The 17032-nt window shown below is 47.2% G+C and overlaps 1 protein-coding gene and 1 long non-coding RNA gene across 29 annotated transcripts in view; both read right to left on the bottom strand.

The window, feature by feature from the left end:
• Positions 1-17032, bottom strand: part of CUX1 (cut like homeobox 1) — a 472306-nt gene that overhangs the window by 228889 nt on the left and 226385 nt on the right.
• On the bottom strand, positions 4684-11472 carry LOC144339745 (uncharacterized). Its single transcript, XR_013415119.1, has 2 exons — positions 10321-11472; positions 4684-5929 (listed from the first exon to the last, which is right to left on the bottom strand). It is a non-coding gene; the product is annotated as an uncharacterized LOC144339745 (long non-coding RNA).

Raw genomic sequence — 17032 nt, 5'->3', positions numbered from 1 at the left:
GCCATCTTATATGGGGCACGGTTTGTGGTGTCCCCAAACAATTATGATAGTAATATCAAAGCTCCCTGACTGCAGATCACCATATCTGATATAATAATAGTGAATAATTGGAAATACTGTGGGAATTACCAAAATGTGACAAAGAGAAATGAAGTGAGCACCTGCAGTTGGGAAAATAATGCTGACACACTTGTTTGACTCAGGGTTGCCACAGACTTCAATTTGTGAAAAAACACAATTATCTTCAAAGCATAAAAAAGTGAAGCTCAGTGCAACAAAGTATCCCTGTAAAAAAAATCGTTTCTTTCTATATGTTTGCAATAAATGATCTAAAAGTGAAAGTAAAAAAAAAAATCCATTTATAACAGCATCACAAAAAGCATAAAATACTTAGGAATAAATTTGGCAAAAGAAATATGAAACTTGTGCTCTAAAAACCATAAAACACTGCTGAAAGACACTAAACTAAATGGAAAGATGGCCAATGCTTATGGATTGGAAGACTTAATATTTTTAAGATGGCAATAGTCACCAAGTTGATTTACACATTCAAGGTAATGCCTATCAAAATTCCAGCTGGCTTTTTTTTTTTTTTGGAGACAAGGTCTCACTCTGTCACCCAGGTTGGAGTGCAGTGTCACAACCTCAGCTCATTGCAACCTCCAACGCCCAGGCTGAAGTGATCCTCCTACCACAGCCTCCCGAGTAACTGAGACTATAGGAATGAGCCACCATGCTTGACTAATCTTTAACCTTTTTCTTGGAGAGATGAGATCTCATTATATTGTCCAGGCTGGTCTTGAATTATTAGGTTCAAGTGATCCTCCCACCTTGGCCTCCCAAAGTGTTAGAATTACAGGCAAGAACCCCTGTGCCAAGACCCAGCTGGCTTCTTTGCAGAAATTGACAAGTTGATTCTAAGATTCATACGAAAATGCAGTGACCCCAAATAACTAAAATAATTTTGAAAAAGTAAACAAGGTTGGAGGAGTCACACCTCCCAATTTCAATACTAAATACAAAGCTACATTGACCAGAACTGGTAGTGGCATAAGGATAAACATATAGATCAATACAGCCCAGAAAGGAACCCTCATAGTATGATCAACTGATTTTTGACAAGAGTGACAAGACAATTCCATGGTAAAAGAACAGTGTTTCAACAAATGTTGCTGGGACGACTGGATATCCACATGCAAAAGAGCAAAGTTTGATCCCTACCTCACACCATATGCAAAAAATTACCTCAAAATAAATCAAAGACCAAAATGTATGAGCTGAAACTATAAAACATCTTAAAAGAAAACACAGGTATAAACCTTTATGACCTTGGATTAGGCAATGGTTTCTTAGGTATGATGCCAAAAGCAGAAATACCAAAAGAAAAATCGATAAATTGGATTTAATCAAATGTAAAACTTCTGTGCTTCTAAAGATGCTACCAAGAAAGTGAAAAGAGAGGCTGGGTGCAGTGGCTCACACCTGTAATCCCTGCACTTTTGGAGGCTGAGGCAGGTGGATCACCTGAGGTCAGGAGTTCGGGACCAGCCTGGCCAACATGGCAAAGCCCTGTCTCTACTAAAAATACGAAAATTAACGGGGCATGGTGGCACACACAACTGTGATCCCAGCTACTCAGGAGTCTGAGGCAGAAGAATGGCTCGAACCTGGGAGGCAGAGGTTGCAGTGAGCCGAGATCGTGCCACTGCACCCACCTGGCGCAACAAGGTGAGACTCTGTCTCCAAAAAAAAAAAAAAAAAAGTGAAAACACAACCCGCAGAATGGAAGTTTTGAAAAGATACTCCAGAATATATAAGCCCTCTTACAACTCATTAAATAAAAAAAACAATTAGCCTGGCACAGAAAGACAAACATCTCATATTCTCATGTATTTGTGCGATATAAACATAAAAACAATTTAACTCTTGGACAGAGAGTAGAAGGATGGTTACTAGAGACTGGGAGGGGTAGTGGAGCCGGAAAGGTGGTATGGTTAATGGGTACCAAAAAAGCCAGGAGGAACGAATTAAGACCTATTATTTGATAGCACAACAGGGTGGTTACAGTCAATAACTTAATTGTACATTTAAAAGTAATTAAAGAAGGATAATCGGATTGTAACACAAAGGATAAATGCTTTAGGTGATGGATACTCCATTTTCCATAATGAGATTATTACACATAGCATGCCTGTATCAAAACATCTCATGTGCCCTGTGCCCTACCCCATAAATATATACGTCCCCACAAAAATTAAAAATAAAAAATTTAATAAAAGTAATTGAATTAGAATATGGGCAAAGGATCTGAATAGATATTTCTCCAAAGATACAAATGGCCAACAGGCACATGAAAAGATGCTCAATGCCAATACTCATTAGGGAAATGCAAATCAAAACCACAATGAGATACCACAACATCCACTAGGATGACTATCATCAAAAAGACAGATAATGGGGCCAGGCGCGGTGGCTCATGCCTATAATCCCAGCACTTTGGGAGACTGAGGCGGGCAGATCACCTGAGGTTAGGAGTTCGAGATCAGCCTGGCCAACATGGTGAAACCCCGTCTCCACTAAAAATACAAAAAAATTAGCTGGGCGTGGTGGCACGCGCCTGTAATCCCAGCTACTCAGGAGGCTGAGGCAGGAGAATCACTTGAACCTGGAAGGCAGAGGTTGCATTGAGCTGAGATCACACTACTGCATTCCAGCCTGGGCAACAGAGCGAGACCCTGTCTCAAAAAAAAAAAAAAAAAAATGATACTAAGTGTTAGAAAGGATGTTGAGAAATTGAATTGGAACCCTTCTACACTGCTGACAGAAATGTAAAATCATGCAGCCACCTTGGAAATCAGCTTGGCTGTCTCTCAAAATGTTAAAAATAGTTACCCTATTACCCAGCAATTCTACTCCTAGGTGCATAGGCAAGACAGACAAAAATGTTTACCTGCACAAAAACTTGTATATGAATATTCATAGAAGCATTATTCATAAAAGCCAAAAAGTGGGGGAAAAAAACTACCAATGGCCATCAGCTAATAATTGGATAAATAAAACATGGGATATCCATACAATGGAATATTATTCAGCTATAAAAAGAATGAAAGCAAGTACTGGTATATGCTAGAGCGCAGAAGAATATCGAAACCATGGTTAAGTAAAAGCCAGGAACAAAAAACTAATATATTATTTGATCTCATTGATATGAAATGTTAAGAATGGCCAAATCTACAGAGATAGAAGGGGAATTCATGGTTGCCAAGGTTTGGGGTTGGGATAAATGAGGAGTGACTGCTAAAGGGTATGAGGTTTCTTTCTTTTTAGACAGAGTATCACTTTGTTACCCGGGTTGGAGTGCAGTGGTGCAATCTCAGCTCACTGCAACCTCCGCCTCCGGGGTTCAAGTGATTCTCCTGCCTCAGCCTTCTGAGTAGCTGGGATTACAGGTGCCCACCACCATGCTTGGCTAATGTTTTTGTACTTCTTTTTTAGTAGAGACAGGTTTTCACCACGTTAGCCAGGCTGTTCTCAAACTCCTGACCTCAAGTGACCTGCCCGACTTGGCCTCCCAGAGTGCTGGGATTACAGATGTGAGCCACCGCGCCCGGCCAGTATGAGGTTTCTTTCTGAGCTGACAAAAATGTCCTGGAATTAGGATGATGGCTGCACGACTTGGTGAATACACTAAAAGTCATTTAATTGTAAAGAAAAGCAAAGTGAAAACAAAAGTTGACAGTGAAAAGTAGGTCTTCCTCCCATCCACATCCACCTGTCCTCCAGCTGCCTGGTCTGGAGGTAAAGATGGTCTTGGGCATCCTCCCAGAGGTACTTACGCATTTACAATCATCTATAGACATACAGTCTTCCCTTTTTTTTTTTTGAGACAGAGTCTTGCTCTGTCACCCAGGCTGGAGTGCAGTGGCATGATCTTGGCTCACTGCAACCTCTGTCTCCCAGGTTCAAATGATTCTCCTGTCTCTGATTTTCCTACCCTAAGTAGCTGGGACTACATTTGCACACCAGCATGCCTGGCTAATTTTCTGTATTTTAGTAAAGACGGGGTTTCATCATGTTGGCCAGGCTGGTCTCAAACTCCAGAGCTCAGGTGACACACCCGCGTCAGACTCTCAAAGCGCTGGGATTACAGGCATGAGCCACCATGCCCAGCCCTATTTTTTTTTTTTTTTTCAAACACAAATGATAGGCTATTACAGACGCTGCTCTGCATCCTGTGTTTTGCAAACTTAGGGCAAGTTTTAAAGAAGACAAAGATCATCTTTATTCGTGGTGGGAGGGACAAGGCTTCAGCAGGGAGAGGAGGGCTATTCAAAGACACAGAGACGTGTTCAAACAGAGTGACCTGTTCAGAGAAGGGCAGGGACCCGCCGTGCCTGGGAACAGAGGAGGTGACTGGGGAGACGTGAGGTGAGGAGGCAGGCAGGGGCCAGCCTGTGGAGGGAGGTGCAGGGGACCACACCCAGGGGCGGCAGCTTATGCTGAGGGGGAGTCCCTGAGGATGTCAATCAGGGTGGGAAATGAAGCAATCACTTGGGACAGGATGGCAACTGGTGGTAGATAGACCAGTCCAGGAAAGAGAGGGAGGAAGCTAACTCCTGGGAAGGAGGGAGCCGATTCCAGTGAGGTTAGGGGAATAGAATTCACAGGGTCTCAGCAGGGAGTGGTGGCGTGCGCCTGTAGTCCCAGCTACTCGGGAGGCTGAGGCGGGAGGATCACTCGAGCCCAGGAGTTTGACGCTGCAGTAAGCTATGATCACACCAATGCACTCCAGCCTGGGCAGCAGAGCAAGAGCCCAACACAATAATAATAGTAAATAATAATAATAATAACAATAAAAAGAATTCACAGGATCTAATAGTGAACATAGCTTCTCCCAGAGTTCTGGCCAGGGCAACTAGGGGCTGGTTACCTCTCCTGAAATGGGGCATACGGAGGTGCCCGTGTTGACATGGGAAGTGAAGATTATTAGTTAGTGAGGTGCCCAAAGTGGGAGCCCCAGGGAGGTCTGACGTTGGATGACAGGCCCAGGCCAGAGGGAAAAATGTGGAAAAGCCAGGCCCAAACAGCCCAGATGAGGTTACTCTGGAGTGTAGATGGGACAGGGATACAGGGAGAGCCCCAGAAGGTTAAATCCTGGAAGAGTACGGCTATTGGAGAGGTTAAAGGACCTGGAGGGTTCTATGATCAATAACTAGCTACCAGCTCCCATCCAGCACTGCTTTTATGCCATCATCTTTAAACATGTGCATATCATGTCTACACTCTGTGAGAGACATTTCCTGTTATATGGATGGGACAGAGAAGCGGACATGAGATATTCAAGGTCACGCTGGCAAACGATGATGTCAGGATTCAAATCCAGATCTGACTCCAAGATCAGTGACTTATCGGTTTGGTTTTCTCTGCTCCTCTAAGTGGGAACCCAGGAGAAAATTCAGGAGACAGTGTGAAAAGGGAAGCAGTGTCTATACCCCGGGAATCTGCTCCTATCATGGGGGTGTCCTGGTCCACAGTGGTAGCTCCTCAGTAAGGACGGCAGGAATGCTCCCAGCCAAACTTCTGAGCCCTCCTCATGCCTGCGCCAGGACAAGACTGTGTTCCTAGAGCGACGGCCCTTATCTGCTGATGTGTGCTCTGTGGGGATGCCTCGCCCCACATCTTGGGGCCAGACTTGCTCTCCTAAGTCCCCAAACACCAAGGGGCTCCCTGAAAAGCAAAGCTCTTTCCCAGGCCAGGCCTGCGGTCATTCCTCCCACAGCCCTAGGAACGAGTTTCTCTCCTTTCCTATGTACCCATGGATCATTTCATGGGTTTCTGTTTTTGTTTTTGTTTTTTTTTGGTAGAGATGCGGTCTCACTATGTTGCCCCGGTTGGACTCAAACTCCCTGGGCTCAAGTGATCCTCCTGCCTCAGCCTCTCCAAGTGCTGGGATTACAGGTGTGAGCCACCACACCCAATTGGCTTCTCTTTTCTTGTTATGCTGGAAGACAGTGTAATCTCACAGGTTTCCACTCTTTTCCTACTTCTAAAGCAATTCCAAGATACTTTCCAGGCTTTATAGAATAAGCATGGGCTTCTGAGTTCGACATCATAGTCCAAGTTTCAGCTCAAGGCTGACAAGCTCCAACGAAGTTACTTGATCTCTCTGGGCCCATTTACTCCTCTCCCCTCCAGGCTGAGCTGCTGTGCAGATGAAATGGGATAATGTAAGCGAAGCTTCTGGCACGCAGCTGGAGCTGAAGGGATGGTCTTCTTTTCACCCTCCTTCATCTGCTCAAAGGGCTGCACTAAGAGTCTGCTGTGTTTCAGAGGAAATTTCTCCAAGTGAGTCTCAATTTCTATCAGTGCACCATGGCAGGTCTTTCCCAGCTCCTGCCCCCAGTACTGTGTCCCTCTAGGTCCTCGTAGGTGGTCCAGGAAAGGAGGCAGGGGACAAGGCCAAAGAACAGCATCAAAGCAGGGAGAGGCCTATTCTGTCCCCCAGCGAGGAGGGATCTCGGTGACCACTGGCCCACCTGGCTGGACTTAGAAGGTTCAGGAAGTTTATGCTTAGAGGGGAACAGATGAAACAGACACGGAGCTCACGTTTGTTTGTTTTTTTGAGACAGAATCTCGCTCTGTCACCCAGGCTGAAACAGTCAACATTAATGACTTTATGCTAAATTCCCTTTATTTATTTTTGAGATGGAGTCTCGCTCTGTTGCCCAGGCTGGAGTGCAGTGGCACAATCTCAGTTCACTGCAACCTCTGCCTCCCGGGTTCAAGTGATTCCCCTTGCCTCCTGAGTAGCTGGGATGACAGGCGTGTGCCACCACGCCCAGCTAATTTTTGTATTTTTAGTAGAGACAGGGTTTCACCATGTTGGCCAGGCTGGTCTCAAACTCCTGACCTCAGATAATCCGCCCATCTTGGCCTCCCAAATTGCTGGGATTACAAGTATGAGCCATTGTGCCTGGCTGAGTTTTTAAAAATTTGATTAATAGTGGTCATGTGCCCTTATGTGTGTGTGAGAGAGTGGAATGAATATTAAACCAAGTTCAAACACCTGGGTTCTAACACTACCACCTCTTCCGACCGAGTGACCCTGTTCGGTCTATTTCTGACCTCGCAGAGCTGTCCATGAGGCTTTTCTGTGCAGGTGGCTGGACAAACGTGTGATCCCGTCAGGCTGGGGACACTCATTGGAGGTGGTGGGAATACAGTTGCACGATCGTGACATTTGCCTGGGCATAACAAGGTTCAAGGAAGCCAAAGATTTCAGGACAGGACCAGGAGAGGGTGGAGGGGAGGAGAGGCTGGAGCCTGGAGGTGGGAGTCCCTGCTTTGCCTCTTGGAATCTTTGCTACCCCTCTTGTTGGTAACTCAGAATGGTGATGATGCCTCGGGCACAGGGTGGTGAGGAAGGGTGAGCGACATCATGGAAATGGTACTTTGTAGACATAAAATGCTGTGCAACATATTATTAGCAAAGAGAGTTGTGACATAGTTGGAAAATGACTGGGGGAGGGACGAGACATGGAATACTCCACATTCAGCAACAAACTCCTCAGGGCTCTTAGCTGTTACCAAACTGCATCCTATGCTCCCTCCTCAGAACCACACACATGAATGTGGGCTCCCTTTGGCCATCTGGTCCTTGGTGTCAGTTTCATTTAAGGAATGACTGCATTAAATCGATGGAACTTTAGTAAAACCTAATTAACATCCATATTGAGTTTTTCCAAGGGAAGGGAGATCTGCAGAAAATAAAATACCCTAGAAATTTAAATTCCACAATAGTCAAATAAATACTGTATGACAGAGTGTTAGAAGTTGGATGACTTTACTCCAAGAGACGAAAATGAGTAAGAGTCAATCTATTCTTACAGACACATACTGCTTTCTAATCATCCATCCATCCATCCATCCATCCATCCATCATCCATCCATCCTTCCCTCTAGGCTAACCATCTAACCATCCATCCATCTATCCATCCATCCATCCATCCATCCATCCATCCATCCATCCATCCATCCATCCATCCATCCATCCATCCATCCATCCATCCCTCCCTCCCTCCCTCCCTCCCTCCCTCCCTCCCGGCTAATCATCCATCCCTCCCTCACTCCTTCCCTCCCTCCCTCCATCTCTCCCTTCATCCATCCATAGCTCTATCCTATCATCCATCCATCTATCCCTTTATCCAATCATCCAGCCATCAGCCCCTCTATCCAATCATCTATCCATCCATCCTTCTATCCAATCACCCATCCATCTATCCCCTATTCACCCATCCCTCCACGCAATCACCCATCCCTCCATGCAATCAAGCATCTATCCATTCCCATTTATCTATCAAATCATCCATCCACCCACCCAGCCACCATCCACCAATCCATCCACCCATCCACCATCACTTAACAGAGCACCAAACACTGTGCCACATGGGCATACAGATCTTGCTAAACTGTTAAGCTTCATGAAAGCAACGGCTGCACTCATTCACCTACCACCACTAACCAGGGTCTAATTCTGGTCTAGCCTGGCACACATGCTCAGCAAATATTTAATGAATCAATGAATGAACAGACCTTCCCTGAGAAGCTCTTGGTCTAGAAAGGAGCAGGGTTGCAGCCCCGTCATGAGCAGGGTAGGGGAGCATCCTGGGGGTGGGAACAGTAGAGGGGCAACAAGATCGCTTTGGTGACTCTCCCAGTGTGGCTTCCTTGACAAAGATGACAAAGAATGCACTTTGCAAGCTGTCAAGAACAGAAGTGAGGCGGGCGTGGTGGCTCATGCCTGTAATCCCAACACTTTGGGAGGCCTTTGTGGGAGGACTGCTTGAAGCCAGAATTCAAGACCATCTTGGGCAACACAGCAAGCCCTCATCTCTTCAGAAAAATGCAAAAATTAGCTGGGTGTAGTGGTGTGTACCTGTAGTCCCAGCCACTCAGGAGGCTGAGGCTGGAGGGCTGCTTGAGCCCAGGAGGTCCAGGCTGCAGTGAGCTATGATCACACAACTGCACTCCAGCCTGGCCACAGAGTAAGACTGTCTCATTTAAAAAAAAAAAAAAAAAAAAAAGTCAAAACCAAAACAGAACAGAACAGAACAGGAGTGAAATGGGGGCTGGGCATAGTGGCTCATGCCTGTAATCCTAGCACTTTGGGAGACTGAGGCAGGTGGATCACTTGAGGTGAGGAGTTCGAGACCAGCCTGGCCAACATGGCAAAACCCTGTCTCTACTAAACATACAAAAATAAGCCAGGCGTGGTAGTGTGTGCTTGTAATCCCAGCTACTCCAGAGGCTGAGGCAGGAGAATAACGAACCTGGGAGGCGGAGGTGGCAATGAGCCGAAATCGCACCCCTGCACTCCAGCCTGTGCGACAGAGCAAGACTCCATCTCCAAAAAAGGGAAGTGAAATGGGTAAGTGCTGGGGCTTCCTGGGGTGCCAGCTCTGTCCTGACTCCCATAGAGGCTGACATTCCTCTATCACAAGGGACCTCAGTTTCCTTACCTGCAACCCACTGGTCTCTTCAGCCTCAGATTCTGAGTTAACTTTGCCACAATATCATTTTCCTAAGTTATTCCGGGGTTCTTAGAGCTTCCTCTTGTGCATTTCAACTCAGTTCAGCTCAATCCAACAAGCATTGTCCAGGGACCTACTATGTCCCAGGTACTGGAAGATTCAGAAACATGCACCCTTCCTTGGCAGCCTGAACCCCAGGCCCAGAGCTCCATGTTCAGGAGCCATGTAGGCAGCTGCGTCCCTGGAGCGGGTCCCCCTGCAGAGATGCCAAATGACAGCTGGGAAGGCCCACTCTGGCCGAGTTCAAGCTGTAAACATCCAAGAAATCTACCAGCGGTTACCGAGAGGATGTTAAAAATAATTATCCACTGAAAATATTAGATTTGCTCTGGATTGTTCATTACATACAATGGTTTAATAGGACTTTTATTGAATAGCTGCAGAGCTCTGGGCCGAAATCAATTTGCCCTCCACGTGGAATTTTGATGTCTGCTGTTGACTTCTACAACATGGAGCAATTTGTAATCGCTCCGGCTTGCCGTTGTTTTCAAAGCTCCTGCTATATCACAAGCATTTATTTCTGACCACAAAATTACATTTATTCAACAGAAAGCAGCTCCGGGTCTTTAAGAGGTTAACTTCTGGAGTGCTTGGCTGCGCTCCAGCCCGCATCGGAGGGGGCGCGCGGGCGCGGTGGCACCCGGCAGTGGCGGCAGCGCCGGGCGGGCGGCCGTGATTAATAGACTGCTGAGAGCACCCCTTTCCACAGGCGCACGGCTCCTGCCCCTGCTTCCATAGATCATGGACTTAGCCTCAACATATCTGACTGAAATTGAATTTGGCTTCTCTCTCAACTGTTCATTTCCTATGTTATGCAAGGTTAGATCCCTTTCTGCATGAGCAGAACCAAACCAGCTGCAGCTTTGGAGGAGAAAATGTGCTTTCAATTATGCAGCTGGCCTGGATGTTGAGCCCAGTCCGATGGGTCCCTAATTGAGCCATCATGGCGCGAACTTACAGGGAGACACTGTGTGTGTCAGGCCTGCGGGTTTTGCCGTAAGATAATGACAGTACAGCAGCCACATCACCACGGTGACCGCCACAGCTGCCACCACTGTCACCTCCACCACTGCAGAAGACCCAAGAGCCTGCGGACAGACATAGTGGGTGAGAAGGAAGTTCCCCAGCAAGGGTCCAGGGCAGCAGGCTGTGTTAGGGTCCCTGGGAAGCCTCCCTGTATCCTCCAGCCAGAACGCATCATCCTGTCCCCAGAGTGCCTGGCCTGCTCCACAGTCGCCTGTCTGGCCACAAATCCAAAGAAGACCCTGACAACCTCTCCCTACTCCCAGCAGGGCACTGACCTATTTTGCTTGTGGGCGTCTAGGAACTGAACTAGATGCTCGCACACAGCACTCAATACTCATTAACAAGGAGAAGGCGAGAGGCAGGGGGAAATTCAGCTAAGAACGTTTTATGTAACCAGTTCCATAAGGCAAAGAACAGATAAAGCATCTAAGACAAGATACAGGCCCTCAAAGTGTGCACAGTCTCACAGAAGAGGGGGCTGGAAAGAGAGGAAAAGTTAACAATGCAATAACAAGAAAACAAGCACCCTGTTTAGAAAATGGGCTAAGGCAGCTGGGCACGGTGGCTCACACCTGTAATCCCGGCACTTTGGGAGGCCAAGGCAGGTGGATCACTTGAGGTCCGGAGTTCGAGACCCACCTGGCCAACATGGTGAAACCCAGTCTCTACTAAAAATACAAAAATTAGCTGGGTGTGGTGGCGGGCACCTGTAACCCCAGCTACTTGGGAGGCTGAGGCAGGAGAATTGCTAGAACCTAGAAGGCGGAGGTTGCAGTGAGCCCAGATCACGCCACTGCACTCCAGCCTCTCTAGCCTGGGTGATAGAGCAAGACTCCATCTCAAAAAAAAAAAAAAAGGAAATGGGCTAAGGATCTCAGAAGAAGACACATAAGGCCTGGCGCAGTGGCTCACGTAATCTCAAAATCTTTGGGAGGCCAAGACAAGAGGATCACTTGAGGCCAGGAGTTCAAGGCTACAGTGAACCATGATCGCACCACTGCACTCCAGCCTGCATGACAGAGCAAGACCCTGTCTCTCTCTAAAAAAAGATGCGCAAACGGCCGACGGGTATATGAAAAGCTGTTCAACATCATTAATCATCTGGAAAATTTGACTCAAAACCACGATGAGGTATCACCTGATACCTGTTGGAAGGGATATTAGCAAAAAGACACATGAGTGGTAGTGAGTCGTGGAGAAGAGGGCAGCCTTGTACACTGTTGGTGGGAATACAAATTGGTACAGCCATTATAGGAAACAGCACAGAGGGTCCCCCCAACACTAATATGATCCAGCAACACCACAAAGGGATTGAAATCAGTATTGTTAAAAGTTATCTGCACACCCATGTACACTGTGGCACTATTTACAATAGCCAGATATGTAAACAGCCTAAACATCCAACAACAAATAAATGGGTAATAAAGATGTGATTTTATATACACACGGCATCCCTTGGTACACTCGGGAGATCGGTGCTAGGACCCCCTGCATGTACCAAAATCTGCACATACTCAAGATCCCCCAGTCAGTCAAAGCAAAAGTTTTACTTATGCAAGAAAAGTAGGTTTTGGGGACCTAAGGTACAGCACGGTGACTATAGTTAATAATCTCGTAATCATATATATGACATTTGCTAAGGCAGTAGATCTCAAGTGTTCTCAACACACACACACGGACCATGAACTACTGGGTATATAGTCAGGTTGTGGAAATCACTTTGTAATGTATGCATGTATCAAAACATCACATTGGGCTGGCTGTGGTGGCTCACGCCTGTAATCCCAGCACTTCGGGAGGACGAGGTGGGAGGATTGCTTGAGGTCAGGAGTTTGAGACCAGCCTAGCCAACATGGCAAAACCTCGTCTCTACTAAAAATACAAAAATTAGCCAGGCATGGTGGCATACGTCCATAGTCCCTGCTAATCAGGAAGCTGAGGCTTGAACCCGGGAGGTGGAGGTTGCAGTGAGCTCAGATTGTGCTGCTGGAGTTCAAGACCAACCTGGGCAATGTAGCCAGACTTTGGCTTTACTAAAATAGAAAAAATATAAAATTAGCTGGGCCAGATGCCTATAGTCCCAACTATGCGGGCGGCTGAAGCAGGAAGATCGCTTGAGCCCAGGAGGTGGAGGCTGCAGTGAGTCCTGATTATGCCACTGCACTCCAGCCTGGGTGACAGAGGGAGAAAATAAAAACCCCAAACCATTACATTATACACCATAAATATGTACAACTTTTGTTTGTTAATGATACTTTAATAGAGCTGAGGATAAAAAAGAGGGGAGAGGTTAGAAATAGGTTGCGACGGTCAGGAAAATGATCAAAGGAGACAGACTTTTCGGCTCGGCTCTAAAGGATGGAAATGAGTTTTATAGGTAGGGACCAGCAAAAGGCTCTGAACAATAACAGAGGCTTCAGGAAATCAAAAAGTATGTTCAGGTGACTCATAATACACAGGCCAGTTCAGCTGGAGTAGAAGTCTAGGACTTTGAAGCTGGAAAAATATTTCAAAGGCAAGTCATAGAGCTCCTAACACACCAATCTAAGGAGCTTGAGTGGGCCAGAGAGAGTCACAGAACTTGTTACCAGGAGAAAGTGCTCTTTCAGGGAACCAAGCCCAGTGAACTTACAACTAGCAGTGCATGGGAATCAGAGGTGGGTTTCGAAATATTACAGATTCTAAGGTTCCACCCCAGGCCTTCTACACCAGAATGTCAGGGTAGGAGCCTGGTGAGCTATATTCCTGGAAACACGCGAGCAGTTCAGTTCTCAGGCCAGTGCAGCACTGGTCCAACCCAGCCAACCCAGTGGCTTTGGGAGCCACTGATCTGGTCCGACCTTCTCCAATCCTATTTCACCCATGATGCTTAATGCAGTACTTAGCCAAGTGCTGGCAAGATGGGGACAGAAATAGGTGCAAAGACATATACACACACACGCACACACACTCACACACACTCACACACACACACTCACACTCACACACACATCCCCTCCCTTCTACATTTTAGAAGCAGAAGGCCTTGGTAAGTGAACTATAAGGGCAGAATGTCTTTAGGCTCAAAACCAAAAGGGAGAGAGCGCACCAAATCCTAACTACTACGCGGGTCACTGGAGCTCAGGAGTTTGACACCAGCCTGGCCAACATGGCGAAACCCTGTCTCTACCAAAAACGCAAAACAATTAGCCAGGCATAGTGTGTGCACCTGTAGTCCCAGCTAACTTGGGAGGCCGAGGCAGGAGAATCGCTTGAACCTGGGCAGTGGAGGTTGCAGTGAGCTGAGATCACACCACTGCACTCCAGCCTGGGTGACAGAACGAGACTCCGTCTCAAAAAAAAAAAAGGAAAATCAAAAGGGAGATACAAATGAAGTCATATCAGAGATCAGAAGAAGAAGAATCTGTTTCTGGCTGAGTATTTTGGGAAGACTTGGAGGATCTGGCATTTAGAAGGATTGATAAGGCAAGAGCACGGTGGCTCATGCTTGGAATCCCAGCACTTCGGGAGGCTGAGGCAGGTGGAACACTTGAGGCCAAGAGTTCGAAACCAGCCTGAACAACATGGTGAAACCCCATCTCTACTAAAAATACAAAATTAGCAGGACATGGTGGCGCACACCTGAAATCCCAGCTACTTGGGAGGCTAAGGCAGGAGAATCGCTTGAATCCAGGAAGCAGAGGTAGCAGTGAGCCGAGATTGTGCCACTACACTCCAGCCTGGGTGACAGAGACAGACTCCATCTCAAAAAAAAAAAAAAAAAGGATAAGAGGTGACAATCTCCCTGGCAGGTGGTCGTCCACGTGATTCTCCCGTTTCAGCCTCCCAAGTAGCTGGGACTACAGGCACCCACCACCATGCCTGGCTAATTTTTTTTTTTTTTTTTTTTTGTATTTTTAGTAGGGATGGGGTTTCACTGTGTTGGCCAGGCTGGTCTTGAACTCCTGACCTCATAATCCACCTGCCTCAGCCTCCCAGAGTGCTGGGATTACAGGCACGAGCCACCGTGCCTGGCCAGCTCATCTATTTTTGAACAGATCTACATTGCTGGAAAACGTCCTTTTCGGTTCTGCTGGCGATAGTCAACCAAAGTAACTGCTCCGGTGAGTCTCATGAGGTTTTACAGCTACGGAGCTCCTTGGGGGAGGATCTGGGTAACCCACTCGTTTCACAGATGAGCAAAGTTGGGCAGAAAGAGGCCCCGAGACTCACACAAGGTCAGAGAGGTGGTGGGCAGCAGCGCCTGGACCGGCTGCCTGCGAAATGCTCTTTGGAGCGAACGACATGGACACCCTGGCTTTATTTAGCAACGGCCTTTAGATCTGAATGCTTAAATATGTTACAGCTCAACAGATATGGGCTGCAAGATGGGCAGCAGACTCGTAGTCACTTTTAACTCATTCATAGACTGTTGTAGTTCACCCAACTTTCTCTATTTCCCATGATTTGATTAGAATCTGTGAAATCATCCTGCCGGTGCCCATGGGGAATTTGCTTTCTACTGTACCTCTTTGAAAGGGTCTAGTTCAAAGGGGAGACCAAAGGGTCTCTTACAAAGAGACCTAAGGCTTCTGCCTACAAGGCCCTGGCATGACCCAGGCCCTATTAACTTCCTTGGTATTGCTCCCTGCCAGGCAAGCTCATCCCTGCAGAGCCCTGGCACTCGCTGCCCCTATCTTCCTGACGCTCTTTCTCAGCTCTGAGTGTGGCTGGTTCTCCTTGCTTCTTCCCTCTGATGTTCTGTCATCCTCCCTGGAGAGGCCTCCCTGGATGACTAAAGAAGCTGGTACCACCTCTTCCCGCTCTACCCTGAGACCTAGCGTGTCTTCCTCACAGCACCTGGCGCCATCTAACATTGCCTTTTGGTTTATCATCCGTTTCCCTTCATTAGAATAGCAGGGTCCTAGTTGATTGTATTCAATGCGACATCTTTAGCTACCATTTGGCCCATAGCTTGAAGCAGGAGGCTCCCGAAAAGGTTGTGTTGAATGAAGACCAGAGAGTAAAACTCCGCCTCCAAGAGCACCGTCCTGCATGCAGCTCTGAACGCGGCCAGCGCACTGCAGGTAAGGGAGACACTCAGCACAAAGGGAAGTTTCAGATCATTCCTTGGTCCCTTCCTCAGGCCATGACAGCAAGTGATACTGTGATGAAAGTCACAGTCAACGCGGGCCCCACTCCTTCCAGTGATGCAGATCGTGGTTGTAGCAAAGCGCATGGACACAGTAATGGATGTACACATGAGAATGCACCAAGCTCCAGAATTTACCTAGAAGGGGCTGGTTAGAAGGGAAGGGGGCTTCAGGCAGGGTTTGCAGAGCACTGTACGCAAGATGAACATCAATCTTTTTCTTTTTTTTAAATAGAGACAGGGTCTCGCTGTGTTGCCCACACTGGAGTGCAATAGTGCCATCATAGGTCGCTGCAGCCTCAACCTCCTGGGCTCAAATAAAAACCTGGGCTCAAAAACAAGTGGCTCAAGCGCCACTCCCACCTCAGCCTCTCAAGTAGCTGGGACTACAGGTGTGTGATACCATGCTTGGCTAATTTTTGCATTTTTTTGTAGAGAGGGGGTTTCACTATGCTGCCCAGCCTGGTCTGGAGCTCCTAGGCTCAAGTGATCTGCCTGCCTCGGCCTCTCAAAGTGTCAGTCAAAGAGTGGAGAGGTTGGCTAAGATCAGGGAGGGGCTGAAGGCATTGCTTCCTCCCCGCTCAAGCACTATCAGAGCGCACCAACGTCGGCACTTCTGGGATGTCAGACAGCCCCAGGATCGAGGCCAGTCCTGCCATTATGCCCTGTGTGACTTGGAGTCCTCTCTCGGGCTTAGTCCTTTTATCTGTAAGATGAGGACGATGCTTCCATCCACCCATCCAATAAACACTTACTTAGTGCTCACGAAGGAGAGGCCCTGGGTATATAGAGTTCATAACTTTCAGTAAATAAATCCATATGCTTTTCTATCATTAATCTTTTGTTACAACAGAGTTTTATTATATTCTTTCTCCTGTTGATGGCTGGCTGGGTTGTTTTCATATGTTAACTATTTTCAAAATTTCTGAACTGGTTTTCCAGGGCAAACAAGTTTATTTAACTATTTAATTTTCTTTTGAAATAGGGTCTGGCTCTGTCCCCCAGGCTGGGGTACAATGTTGTTATCAAAGCTCACTGCAGCAGCCTCCATCTCCCAGGCTCAAGTGATCCTCCTGCCTCAGTCTCCTGAGTAGCTGGGACTACAGGCATGTGCCACCATGCTTGGGTAATTTTTAAATTTTTTTGTACAGATGGCGGTCTCACTATGTTGTCCAGCTGGTCTCGAACTTCTGGGCTCAAGCGCCACTCCCACCTCTGCCTCCCAAAGTACTAGGATTACAGGCATGAGCCACCGCGCCCGGCATGCCTAAGTTTCTTTAGTGTA

This window comes from Macaca mulatta, chromosome 3 (genome assembly GCF_049350105.2).
Source record: "Macaca mulatta isolate MMU2019108-1 chromosome 3, T2T-MMU8v2.0, whole genome shotgun sequence".
NCBI lineage: Eukaryota > Metazoa > Chordata > Mammalia > Primates > Cercopithecidae > Macaca > Macaca mulatta.
The sequence above is the reverse complement of the archived record's forward strand: the minus strand, read 5'-3'. Positions and strand labels throughout refer to the sequence as shown.